The sequence below is a fragment of the Pelecanus crispus genome, chromosome 19 (genome assembly GCF_030463565.1).
Source record: "Pelecanus crispus isolate bPelCri1 chromosome 19, bPelCri1.pri, whole genome shotgun sequence".
Lineage (NCBI taxonomy): Eukaryota > Metazoa > Chordata > Aves > Pelecaniformes > Pelecanidae > Pelecanus > Pelecanus crispus.
The window spans coordinates 7,658,728-7,672,630 of NC_134661.1; the positions used below are offsets into that span (position 1 = coordinate 7,658,728).

Genomic DNA, 13,903 nt, shown 5'->3' on the forward strand with positions numbered 1-13,903 from the left:
GCTTGGTGCTGCACGTATCGGTGCCTTACGTGGAGACAAACACGGGAGTCTGGAAGAGAACGACAGCGCTGGCATTGTAGCGAAAGTACTTTTGGTGTTATGCGTTATAATTCTGCCTCACGAGCTGATAACCTGATCTGGAGAAATCTTTGCTAGGCTCTGCTGTGACATGAGAAATCTTTCTGTGGTTTGGGCTTTAATTGGCTCAGATGCTTTGTCAGTTGTTAACATTCATCCTGTAGATATTTGGGGATATTTTTTTGGGGTGGGGGGGGGGGGGGGAAGAGGGTGAGTGGTCCGGAATAAAACTCAGATCTGATGTCTGGTGTAGAAGGTAAGAAATGCTCAGCCTTCACGGTGCTTTTTATCTTCAATTTGCTGTACCTTTCCCAGAGGTGGGCATCTTCTCTCAGCCGGTCCATGGTTGTGGCACCAGTGCTCCGCTACTGCCTGCATTTTTTGCAGAGAAGGACCAGTCCCAGCAAGAACGTTTATACGGGCAGGAGAAGTTGCCCAAATTAAAGCAGATGTCGAAGGGGTTGGCAGCCGCTTGAAGACGTTAATCCTGATGGCTAGTAGTCTTGCACAGCGGTGGATATTCATCATGAAAGCGCACATACGCTGCCCTCAGCGTTTAAGACGCGATCACGCTGGGGAGCCTGGGAGCCCGCATCTCGATGTACCCAGCGGATGGTGCGCTTCATGCTAAGCCGTAAGAAAGCGCCGTTTACGAGACATCTTGTGATGGGGCCACTGCTTATTTGTTCCCATAGAAACTGCCATCTAATCATGGCAAATGTAGAAAGGCTGTTCCTGGAAACGTGGTGTCTAAAAATTTCTGAATACATCATCTAGATCTGGTATTTTGCTTTATCTTTTGCTTTCCTGTCAAAATCGTGGTCCCTTCCTGCTCGGTATACTCTGGATCCCGTAGCATTAATGCGTTTGGCACCTCTAAAAAAATAATAGCAGGAATAAATGCCATGCTATCCCCTTCTAATTGTGATCTTAAATGTACTGGGTGAGGGAGCGGTGTTTACTTGCATACAGAAACTGAAGGGGGAAGGAGCTTGTCCCCTGTAAGTGCTTTCCACCCTGCCCGGCCCCCGTTAGGGTAACGAAGGATGTGTTCGGCGTCAGCCGCGCTCGGCGCGGGCAGGCTGCGGTGCCGCGGTGCTCTCCGGCGCGCCTTCAGTCGCAGCGGTACCGCAGGTACAGACCCCGCTCACAGCAGACTGCTGATGCACGCGCCAACGCTGTATGCATCTCAGACCTTTAACTACGCACCGTACGCAAAACCTTGACGTGATGATAGTTAACGGCTGCCTCAGGACTTTGCCTATCAGATGAGATTTTTTTCATAGCTCGGATTTCATTGTCTTTCTGGTTATGTAGCAGCTGTTATAAACGGTGACACGCAGGTATTTGTGGGAAAAGTTGACGATTGCTCGGTGCCAGTTCCTCAGCGTGGAGCGGTCGGCGTTCTCGTCATGGAGAACAGCTCTCGCTCTCGTCAGAGCGAGCTGCGGGCCTTTTGCGAAGTGCTCGTGGTAGGCGGCGGGGTACCCCGAGTACAAGCCTCTGCTGTTTGGCAGTCACTGAGTTGCGACAGTTTCACAGGGCAACTCCCTTTTCTGCAAGCGTGCCTTGTAGCGTTAGCTATTGCTTTTGGCTTATTTCGAATATCCTAGTTGATTCGCTTCAGTATAGAAAAGACCTAGCACTGACAGGCTTAGGAAAATATCTGTGCAAGTTTGTATCTCGGAGCCCAGAATACCATATTCCCAAATGGACTTGATGGCATATGAAGTGGAATAGTGATTTGTTCCATCATATCTGTCGCTTTAGATTTTCTCCGATACCGTTGTGATCCCAGTGTGGTATTTAATGTTCTTACAGCCTTCTTTTTTAACCGGGAGCTATTACGCTTCCGAATATAACTGCATGTGAGAACTCCATATGAAAAATACCGTGCGTGCTGGCCTTGCTGCAGAACCTGGCCTCCTCCCTGGAATGTGGGCATAATTCGGGTAATAGCTCAGCACAGAGCCGCTGCTGCTGAGGCTGTGGCAAGGCAAAGGGAACGGGCCGCTGAGGTTGAGCGAAAGGGATCGTTATATGGGATGACAGATTCCTCTGGAGGTTGTTGCTGTTTGCAGAAGGGAAGCCAAGACATCAGTGCTTAATATCTTCCAGAAGTCCTCTGCTTTAACCCTTAAGGAGCCTCAGGAAATAAATCGAAAGCCGGTGCAAAGGCTCCCTGTGGCTCTGCTGCGCATCCTGGTGCAGCGCCCGTTGCTCTTCCCGATTGCAGCTTACGCATTGCACTGGCAGTAGGGTTTCTGGTGGTGTGTGGAAGACTGATGAGCCGAACCAGAGCCGCTCTTGCTGTGCGTGCATGTTGCTCTTGTTTAAAAAATAGCCAGCTACTCTTTACTTGAGAGACCTGTTGCTGTGCACTGGTGCCGGCTGCTCGGTGCGTGTTTCTGCCATGAGCAGGGCTGAGGTATTCCCCTCTTCTCGTTGGAGCCCTCTCGATCTGAGTAGTCATCCTTGCATTATAAAAAATACTTAAAACTGAAAGTACGTCATGTTTCTTAACGTTTCGCTTTATGCATGCCATCTACTAACTTTCTTTACTGCTGAGCTGTTGCTTTTTTTAATAATTCAACCCACTTGCATTCAAATTTGAGTCTAATTTTAAGCTGTGTACCTGAAATGTACTGTGTTTCTGGACACTTGCTTTTTTAGGTCATGACTGAATTAGAGCAAAATGACAATCCAGTGGAACTTTCGGTAACACTTAAAACCTGCTTGCTCGCACATCCTAGCAGAAGACTTCCTACTGATACTGGAGATGGGTCTTTCCCTAAAAACCTGAAAGGCAGACGATGCGTCTCATTCCTCATCTGCTCTCAAACGAGGTCTCTGCGCTGCAGCAAGTACAGCTTGGTTTCGCAGCGGGCGGACCCGTGGCCGCTGCTGTACAGCATTCTTGACGTGTAGCCTGCTGTGACAGATTTCTTCCTGCGTGCGACTGCATTTCCAAAACTCTGCTGCTAAGCAACTCGGTCCAAGAGCCTAGTGCTGCTCTAACGCAGTGCCAGCGAGTAACGGCCGCCTGTGGCTTCCTCCAGCTCCGCTAGCTGCAGGCAGGAGCGATGTGAGAAGCAGGCTCGCTGGAGTGCAGGTGATCTTGCAAGCAGTCCTTGGCTCTGGCCGCTGACGCGAGCTTGGATATACCGGTTGGTGTGCTTGCTGCTTCGGCTGTCACTTGGTTCTGGGCAAAGCAACAATAAATCAGTTGCAGCGTTAAGAGTTCGCACTGGGCTTTTGCGAGATGCTCTTACTTCGGTGTGGTATGTGTTAACAAAGCTTCGCTGGCTGGACGCTGGCGGGCTTTTTAGTTTTAGTGATGCTGGCTCTTTTGACAGCCACTTCAAACCTTCAAATGGCAATCTCAACAGATGTTAGGAGTCAGATGTCCCAGTGGTGGTCAGTTACAACATACAACTGAGGTCTCCTGTCATAATATTGACAAAGGGGTATTAAAGATGTTGGTAAACTGAATTTTGTTTTTATTGAGTGTTTAGGCTGGGGTGCAACCTTGAAGCTGTGTGGCTGGGCTGGGCGCTGTGCTCCATCCTCATCTGCTGGCTGGAGGTGGCCATCAGGGGTGAGAGTGGAGGCGGTGGAAGAAGTAACCGTGCAAGGTCTTCATGCGTGGAAGAGCCCCGAAGGAAAAGCTGACAGCTTTGGTCATAGGTGATCCAACACACTTCTCCATATGGATTTAATTTTTTTATTCCTTTGCTGAGCTTTTCAGAGCGATTGTGAGGTAGGGACAAATTAAACAAAAAGACTGTACCAGCATTGAATGGCAGCGTGCAAGTTGTGACTTTAACCCTGTGCCAGTCAGCATCGTTCTGGGTGTAATTCCTGCAAGTCGGGGAGACCCCAGCGCTTCGTAACGGCAAGCTTTTCTCAGAAGAGGTCTAATTTTCCCAATACTGTTCTGGCCTGCTGCATTATGTTGGATATCACTGTGGGCGTCTGACACATGTGTCAGACTGATACTGTAAATGAATTCACTGTCGTCTCCTCCCCTCTCCTGTCTCTGCAAGCAAAAGAACGATGGTAACCTCGGAGGGCATTTGTGCTCTGGGCTTAACTGGCACGGTTTTGGTCTCAGCTGGTTACAGTCAGGCATTCTGCAGCGGTCCGGGGGGCTCTGCTGTGTGCTGAGCTCTAATGCAGCACCAGCATTTTTTTAAGTTGTTAGAAGCTGTGAAATATGGGGGTAGGGGGGGTGGGGGGTGTATCTAGTGTACATTTGAGTTTGCTAAAAACTTTGCATTAAATACAAACACTGTGAAACGCTTTGGCAGACTCACGGAAGAAACCTGGAACAACCGTGGCCGCACTGGATGATGATGTCCTTTCTGATTAAAGCCCCCTTGGTGACGGTGTGCTGGGGCACGGGATTGAGCTCCGCTTCTGAAAGGCGTTCCGACTTTCTTCTCGGCGGTGGCTTTTCCTCCTCTTCTTGCCGGCTCTGTCTCCAGGCAACCCGGCCTCCCGCAGGATCCTGCCCCGTGACGTCCTCGCAGCTCTCCCTCTCCCCCTCAGATGCTCAGCTCTTTCCATCGCTGCCGAGGCGCGGAGCGCGTGCGAGCTGCTTTGTGCTTCCCCTCCTACGTGCAGCGCGATGTGCGCAGCTCTACCTGTGTGGGAAATACGGCAGATGAAGGCAAGAACGTCCCGTCTGGTCTTCTCATTTTCCCAGGCCTTTCTTCCATTCCCCTTGATTTAAAATGAGGTCGGTGCCACGTCCTGATGGCCAGCGCTGTGCAGACGTGGCCCAACCTTGCCACTTGTGTGCTTCTGGACAAAAGTTCAGCAGCTTAATGACTTCAGGGGTGGAGAGCGATTGAGAAAACCATTTGAACATGGTGCCCCGAGGTGGAGGGTAACCTGTGTCGAAAGAGAACCGAGGCGGGCAAGCGTCCTCCCAGATTTTGATTCGCCTCTTGGCTTTGCTTGCGTGCAAGTTGCTGGGAGGCCAAGCTGTAGCATAAGCAAGAGTCCGGTCAGGCCTAAGCAGAAACACTGCGTTCCCATCTGCTGGCCAGAGCGCCTGGATCTGAGCCTCCTCGGCACAATAGTCAAGCTTACGTGACCGGGATCTGCTTTTTCACATCGCGTTTGACTAGTTAACCGGTTTACATCAATGTAAATGTACCTCCATAAGGTTCTGCGCTAGTTTAAGGAAGCTCATTCAAAAACCGGTTTTAATTAGCAAGCTCAGTCTTTGTGTAGTAAGTGCCAAGATTGCTTTTAATTTGCGTAGAACCCATGGAGGTAGCGCTGCAGACTGTCAGCAGATCGTACGGCTGAACCACGGCAGCGTTCCTTGCTGAATTTTCATTCCTTTCACTCCAGCAAACCCACACGGTACTTGCGTTGCCTCGGTAGATCCCCCTGTAATTACTGTGGGGCCAGTGCTAATGCTACAAGCAAAAGCTGCTTTCCCATTAAATGTCTGTATGATGTGTTTTACACCTGCAGCTCGGGTTAGATTTGACCAGATAGTGGCCTCATTTGCAACTTGAGTTTTGTGAACCGATTACAGCACGCACTGGTTTGGGAGATCTCAATCTCTGCTGTAGAAAGACTCTCGTTAGATCAGAGATCCTAAGGCAGAAACCGGTCGTAAAGAAGTCGAAGAGCTGTGCTGCGGAGTCCGGTGTTGGTGGGGAGAGGGGCCTTTACTTGCCTTTTACTTATGCTTTTTTTTCCCCTTAAGCCTAAGCTAACTTTTTAATACCGGTTCTTAGATATGCTGCATTTATAGTCGAGGTATGAAGGAGTTCAATTAAATTGCATAACCAGGCATTCAGTTTTTCATGCCTGCTATCTGCGGATGGACACGTGGACGTATTTAAGTGTAGTAGGACAGGCCATCACTGAGGCTGGCGTTTGTGGGTGTGGTTTGGTTTTTTTTCCTCGACTAGGATAAATAAATAATTTTCTATACCACCTCTAATTCATGGTTCTGACTCCTGTGAAGTTTTTAGACTTGCATCTGTTAAGCATTATAGTAATTTTATAAGGCTTCCGAACTAAAAACAAATTATTGGCACGAATGTCAGCTGAAGCCGTGGAGCTGGAGGGTTTTTCTCCTTGTGTAACAGAGTGCTAAAGGAAAAGATGGAGAGGTCAGTCGTAACGTAAACACGGTACAGTGTAAGCCTGGCAGGATTTAGAAGAGACAGGAATTGTGTGAATATACCGTGCTTTTGTTTGAATTGGTTAGGTGTGGCTAGCTACAATCTGGTTTGCTAAGACTTGCTCTGCCTTCGGCTCAATCCAGCGTAGTCTCCTGCTGCAGCTGAGGAAGAAAAGGCAGCAGTGGCTGGGACCAGGAGATTCAGCGTCTGACCAGGACTTAGAAAAGATTCTGGAAATCCTGCCTTTAAGAAGGATAAAGGCTGGAGGTAGGTGCAGTGTGGCTTAAGGGATTCCTGTGCTTAAGCTGCAGGTGGCTGACCTCCTTGGTCACGGTTTGGTCCTCTGAAGTTCGGCTCAGCCTGAAGCCCAGGTAACTCGCCGAGCAGCCGTCAGGTTTTATGGTATTACGTGGTAACACCGTACAGCCTGGATGTGCTCTTCGCAGCAAACCAACGGCAGCTGCTTGGTGGGGTTCTGCGCAAAGTACGGCGGCCTGTCCCTCTGTCCTGTCTCTTCCCAGGCCTTGCGTTCGCAGTCTGAGGCGACGCTTCACAGCGTGTCCCTGCTGCAAGCCGAAGAACTTGCACGTGCGGCGCCTCCGATTTGCGGGAGGAGGTTCTTTGTGCGCTGGCACGGTTTGTTTATCCAATTGGCGTCTCCAGTTACGTTTCCCTTGCCTTTCTCTGCAATCTGAACGCCCTTAATGCTGTTCAGCAAGCCTGCAATGCCGTTTACGTTGGCGTGTTTGGCGGCCGGCAAAGGTAACTTAGAATCTCTCTGTTTCCCGCTGGTTACCCCAGGCGATGTAATAATTAGGAGAAGCTCTGCCGAACCGCGCCGTTGTTGCCCTGTGATGCAGGGTGACTGTGACAAGCAGAGGAGAATGCGGTTCCTGGAAGCCAGTTTTAGCGATGCGATCAAGCTTGCTCGTTGCTTGCAGAACGCTACTTCTCACTTGCTGTGGCTGAACATGCAAGGCTATGCCTGTCATCCCTCACACCTTTCAGAACAGGAAAAGAAAGAATTTGCGTTTGGGGTTAGGTCACCGCTTGACACTGAAGCTCGTGCTGTGAAGCAGCGCGTTTCGGGCGGGGGGGGCATTCACCTCTCGTATGTGTTTGATAGTTTCTTTTGGAAAAGAGAAGCTGCAGTTGCTAGTGTAGTGTTAATACGAGACTGAAAAATGAGGAATCGGTGTTTTGGTTGTCAGCATGGGTAAAGGCTGGGCTCCTAGAGGGTGTTGTAGATGAGTCTCTGGCTGCGACAGTTCCAACCATGCTTGTAGGCTGTTGTACATGAGCTGAAATGATGAGATTTTCTTAACTGGGTTTAGCTGGTATGCCGAGCTGTAGATGTGAATGTGGGTTTTGTGCTTCTGCCATTGAAATCCCAGCGCTGCTCCCCTGGGGACAAGGAGAGGTCATAGCGGAGTACGGCGTTCACACAAGCAGGGTATTAACATTGCAGCAGGATGGGGGGATCGGGACGTATTGACTTTTCTCAAAACACCATCGGTATTTTCTTCACCTTGTGCAAGACACAAGTCACTGCATTGATTCTGAAGAGGGATGTGGACAAGGTGATAACTTCCTTCCTGAGGAAATGCAGCTTGTCTATGCGCATCTTGGTCCACAGTTTCCTGCTTTCAGTTGCTGCCAATATTTGTGCTTGTGCCACCTCCAAAAGCCACTGACTTTGCTGCAGAGCGGCCTAGTTTTATCTGCTGCATCACTTTTAGTTAGGTGGATTCTGGTAGCTAGTTGACTTGAGGAGGAGATGCCTCTGTTTTGCCCATGAGCTTGTCAAGAGAAGTCCCGATGGTTCAGCCACAAGCTATTGTCGGGTATCTAGAATGCCAGTTAGAGCGCATCTTTTTTTGTCGAGCATTTTCTTAACGACTAAAAATTGTGCAAAGTGCCTGTTTGCATCTAGGGAGATCGCTTTTAGCGACCCTACGCACACAAGCAGACTTGTGATGACAGCTTGCCTGAAAAACATGTGCCTCTGCCATCCGACCGTCCATACGGAAACGCGGCGTTGCTGTAGAGTGGCATCTGTCAAACTGAGCTCCCAAAAAGGGACACGACCCACAGTAGCCCAGAGTTCAAGTTTTGTTTTTATTGCAGCCGTGTGTCCATATGCCAGTTAAGCGCCTCTACGTGTAGCTGATACGCGTAGCATCTTCTGCATACGCTCGCTTGCGTATCTGGTCTGCAGAGCTCTTCTGGGCAGACAGCTCTAAGGTGGGGAGCAAGGCAGTGATGGAGCTGGCCCTACGGCGTGGGATGCCCGACGGCGTGGGAGTGCGTGGCGTGGTGCGGGTCAGCTGGAGAGAGCAAAGAGCCCAGCTTCGGCCCCTCGGCAGGCGCGCTGCCGCAGCTTGACGCGCGCCGTCCCTGTATTTCATGTTTGCTGTATTTCACTTTTCAATGCGACCGTACCCTGGAGGTTTCCTGAGGTGTGGCGTGCTGTCAGTGCTGGGCTGGCGCTGCCGTGCTTTGCAGTTTGCATCCGCTGCTGATGTCAGGTTTTTCTCATTTGATTTTTTTTTCCTTTCTTTTTTTCCCCCCCCTCTCTTAATTCTCTCTGCTACTGGAGTTCTCCTGAAGGTCCTGCGCAGCTTCGGTATCTGCTTATTGGAGTGATTAAGCAGCTGCTTAATCCAAACAGGCCATGTTCCCGAGCTTCCCAAGCGTTTCTGGCAGGCAGGAGCAGCTGGAAAGAGAAGTTCTTCTCTGTCTGTCCCTCCGACAGCTCACGTTGTCAGCCTAGTAAGACCGTAGCTCTAGTGGGTGGAAAGGAGAGGGCTTCTTAGCTGGCAAAACTTGCAAATGTAGAAGGAATCCGGGCGCCTGCCTTTGCATTTAGGTTGGCCTTCTCCAGGCTTTTACTCCTTTACCAGTCCAAAGACCTGTGCCGGTGGCAGCTTTTCATTCAGTCGTACTCTGCCGCGCACCCTCGCACAGCAACGTCGGGACCGACTTGGGTGGACATCTTAATCTACAGCAGAGTGTGTCCAGTGAATCTTTATTGAGGGTTTTCCAGGAGGAATCTGGGGCAGGAGGACTCCTCAGAACAATTCTAGGAAATGTGTTTCTCCTAAATAAATGTGTTGATTTTTTCAATGCGGTCAATTTGTCAGTGCCGTCTGTTGGCTCTTGTTACATTGAGGAGATAGATTGCTGCCTTACGGGAACACTTACTGGCATAATTATACTTATATATAGTTATATATAACATAACTATTACTGATTAGACCATGTGGTCGCATTCCAAAAGTGTTTTTTTTCCCGATTTTTAACTTATGCTGCTACAGAAACAACCGAACTGAAATGGAAAAGGTAGTTTCTTTATGGAATGATATCCATGCAGGAAATTTTAATTATAGTTTAATTATTGTTATAATTAGATCGAAGCAAATGCGTGGCATGAAGTAATAGATGTTAGCCCAGGACGGGTTCTTCAGCTTTTTTTCCTTTGTTCACTGCACGGGAGAAAAAGGAAGCGTTTGCTGCTTCGTGGCTTCTTTCCACTGAAAACAGACTGTTTGCTCCTACCTTTTTCCCCTCTCTTACGCGCTTTCCGAGAAGTTGGAGCGGTTAAAAGCACGGTGGCTGTCCGCTCCCTGCCGCCCCCGTCTGCCTCCTGCCCGTCCGCCTGGGCACCCAGCAGTTTATTTCCCTTCTTGTTGGCAGGGCAGTATTGATTCAAGGAAGTCTGTATGAATATTAGCCACGCTTAGCTGGTAAACAGGATGTCTATATAAATTTTAATTCCTGCAAGTAGGTGTTCTCTCCTGTACCAAGACTTGTGCCTCGTTTAGGAGGCGCTCACCCTTGGCATGATCTTCTAGCTCCAGTGGCTACCAGATTTTAAAATCTGATCTCCGAGTGCAGAATAGGAACTTACAAGTCTTGTTTATACTTTGAGAACTTCAGGAGAACCCTGTGTCTTTGGTAGCTGGGAAATGCAAGGGCTCTGCGTGCTGGGATGCAGAGAAGGCTCGGTGCTTGGGGCAGCCCGGGCTCACTGGGGATGCCCCTTGGGCTGCAGTGGAAGCAGCTCGCTGTTTTGGCCCAAAATGTTGTTTCTGTCCCTCTTGACTTCCTGTGCCACGCAGGGGGACGTGTCGGTACGGGTGATAACTGCTCATGTGCTCCTGGCCTTCCAGGGTTTCAGTACCTCTCCTTTGGTTCCTCACTACCCCTTTTGCTTTCACGCTAATCTGTGGCTGAAATTCCCACTGCTTCCCACAAGGCTTTTGCCTGGCATGTACACGTTCTCAGCACAGCTTTAGAACAAAAAAAAAAAGAGCAGTGTTCAGCTGTAGTGCACCAAGAGAAGAAAAATCTGGAAATAAAATGGACAAGCTGCCTGGCTCTGCAGGGCAAGGCTTCCGCAGTGACTTGCAGGCATCAGTTTGAACACCTTACCCTCTCTTTACCAACTGTTGTTTTTAGCAACTTAACATTTCTTCCAAATAACAACTTCTTCCTCAAATTACTAGCGTAAGTTTTGCTAGGATCCGAGGGGGGCGGGGGGGGGGGAAGAATGTTTGGAAATGGAGGGAACATTTTCTTAATTGGTAGCAGCATGTACGCTCTAGACTTGGCATACATCCTACTGCCCGTAAGCTTCATTAACTCCTGATAAAAGAATAGTTAATTTTTCAGACTCCTCTTTTTTTTTAAGTAGTGTTTCATTGTTTAAGAAATTAAATCATGGTTTTCTTCCACTTCTAATTGTAGCTGAATTTGTGCTTTGGTTAGTGATGTTTAGTCTTGCTCCTCTGTTTTACATGGTATTGGTGAGCGTGAGGGAACACACTTGATTTGGGGTTTGGGGTTGTTTTGGTGTTTCATGAGACTACCTGAAAATTGTTCTTTTGCCTAAGTAATATTAGAGAGCTCTAGTTCTAGTGGTGCCGTAAACGTTAGTGTTCCCTTCGGCTGGAGCGAGAAGCCTGTTTGCCTGTAGCTTCTTCATGCTTTCTCCTGGGGCGAGATGGTTTTGCGATGGCAGCAGCAGAAGAACCGCAACCCAAAGCGGCAAGCTTGTGTGCGTAGCCCGCGTCGGCAGCGTGGAGGCTGGAGCAAGACTGAGGAGGAGGAGGAGGGTGTGCAGTCGCAGGGGCTCTTTCCTGGTCGGCAGGCTTAGGCAGGGCGGACTTTCCCAAAGGAAGGAAGGAAAGCGTGCGCTTAGCAGGGCAGAATCCATTGTGGCTGTTTCCCTGCGACCGAGTTTTAGATGAAGCCAGTCTGGCTGATGTGACCAGAGGACTTCAGCCAGTCTTTTCTTCTGTTGAAATCCTGAATCATCCTTCAAGGGGAGGGAGAATATTAGCCAGCTGGGAAATGCAGGAATGGAGAAACCAACTTGGTCTGTTCTGGAAAGCCTTTAAACCACTCCTTCCCTCTGGAAAAAAGGCAATCCTCTGAAACGAACCGAAGAGCAAACCCCCTGAAACAAACCAAATGGAGTCCCTCCACAAAGCCCCGGGTTGAAACGCCAGCCCCCACCCCTGAAATTCCCTGCGTGCTCCCCTCTGCGGTGAGTGCGGAGGGGATTTCCTACTTCCATCCTCGCACGTTCCTGAGGAAGCTCTGAATTTCCTGAAACCAGAGCACAAGGTGGTTTCCCCAGGCTTCTTCAGGAGACTTTTTTACCTTCTGTATTACATCAGTTGCTGGAGGTGTCTGAATGGAGTGAAAACATTTTGAAGAGACCTCTTCGGAAATGTCAGGTCTCTCCTTCTCAGAGCTTTTGAGGATGGGTTTAGGTTTGCTCAAGGGCCACCTGTTTGGCCAAACTCACTGTAGGATCCTTCATGAGAAGACGTCTTCTGGCTGGCGTTTGCATTCCTTTTGCTACCGATTCAGGTGTTGCGTCTTGTGGGTGTGGAATTTGAGTGCTGCGTGTGAAGTGCACGGCGTAGCAAGGTGACGAGCGCGGGGCAGGCGAGATGGCAGCCCGGTTCTCCTGCCCTGTGTCGTCAGAGGGAAAGCCAGAGTCGTTGCGTTCTTCTGTTTCGTCTGGCCCTACTGACCAAGCTGTACTCAATCAAATGCTCTACGGCCCTTGGACTTGGCCAAGAGCATCAACTCAAGCTGTATAATTAAGCTGGGAAATGAGATTTCCTTAGAGCAAATACAGAGCTGGGAAATGAATAAGGAGCTTTGGAATACTGCAGATCTCTGGGTTTTCATTTACGGATTTGTGCCTGAAAATGACTCATGGCTCTTGGTAGACAACTTGGCTTCCCTCTTTGAGGAAGCTTCTCTTAGTTTTTTATGTATATTGGTTTAAGCTTTACAAAAGCTCGTTCTTGCAGGGAAAAGCCTTGGTGAAAAGCACGTAGTGAGCGCTCTCCAAGCCCCCTCTGGCTCTCTGAACTTTCCCGGTCCATTCCGGAACGTTGTCCTTGAAACTGCCTGGTGCACATCTGCCAGAACCATAGCTAATGAAAGATGTGCTTCTCGCCTGTCTGCTCCTCAGCAGAGGAGCCACAGCCCGGAACGCAGCCAGCCTAGAACAGGGCAGCAGTGGCTCGTCAGCCGGTGAATCGCTGCCGGGTAGCGCTTGGCAGCGTCACGGAGCGGGGCCCGATTCTGCCGTTTCACCTCGTGCCTCGGCTCTAACCCCGTTCCTGCCAGCAGCTTCTGGTGCCGAGTGCCAGACCTGGCTGCCTTTCAGCTTCTGTTCCTGCTGGAGGAAGCATGCTCAGTGACTTAGAAGTCTGGAACCATTCCTGTGCTCTGAATTAAGGGTTTCAAATGAAAGAAACAGCTTATTGTACTTGGTGCCGTTTCGGGATTCTGCTGCGTTCTACTTACATGCAGGGCAGTTATTCCCCTGGCAAGGATTTTATTGTAAAATATGGAGCTTAATTTGCATGTGCTTCAGATTGTTCCCTTAAAGATCCTTTTTTTTTTTTTCTTCTTGTAAATTTTTCTCCAAACAGCGCTGTGCCTGTTAGAGCATCATTTAGCATTGCACTTGGGGGTTGGTGCTAGAAGAGAAATAGAAGAGTTTTGGGTTGTGTGCCACTGTGGTTCTTTGTCCATGGACACGGCACGCCTCTGCGTGGAGCACTTGTCCTCGTCCCTCGCGAATGCTGGACTCTGTTACAAGCTAAGCATTTACGTAACTGGGCTTTGGGCTCCTGTGTCAAATCTTTCTGGTTTTGCATCGTCAGCGGTTTTTACCGCAGTGCTGCTTTGCATGCCCTTCCCCATGTCTTTGCATGATTCTGCAGTCTTCCTTGACAGAAGTTTTGTGAGTTACGCTTTCGCAAAGCAACCGGGAGGAGATTTGTAAACGCGGCTCTTTTCCCAGGGAGAGCGCCGTCTCTACGCGAGAAAACTTGCTGGTGGATGTTAATGCAGCCCGCAAATCTTGACCTAGGCTGGCGTACTAGAGCTGCTCGCTCGCGCTGGTGGTTCTTGGTGGGGAGGAAGGTACTTATTAACTCCAGGCTGAAATCTGACGTAGGAGAAGCGGTGCAAATGTTCCTCTGCCAGTAAGAGCAGCCTTTTTTCTCAGCTCTTTGTTCCAGCAATGTATCACGCTGGCTGAGAGAATTGCCTGTTCTCCCCTGCTAAATTAGGCCTTCTGGAGAAGATTCCTTATTATCTGTGCCTGTTGGATGAAGCAAATTACTTTCTTACGGTGG

At 49.5% G+C, this 13,903-nt stretch overlaps 1 protein-coding gene across 3 annotated transcripts in view; it reads left to right on the plus strand.

Moving 5' to 3' along the window:
- The window catches only part of SIK3 (SIK family kinase 3), an 87,464-nt gene that overhangs the window by 32,220 nt on the left and 41,341 nt on the right, over window positions 1-13,903 (plus strand). The window lies entirely within an intron of this gene.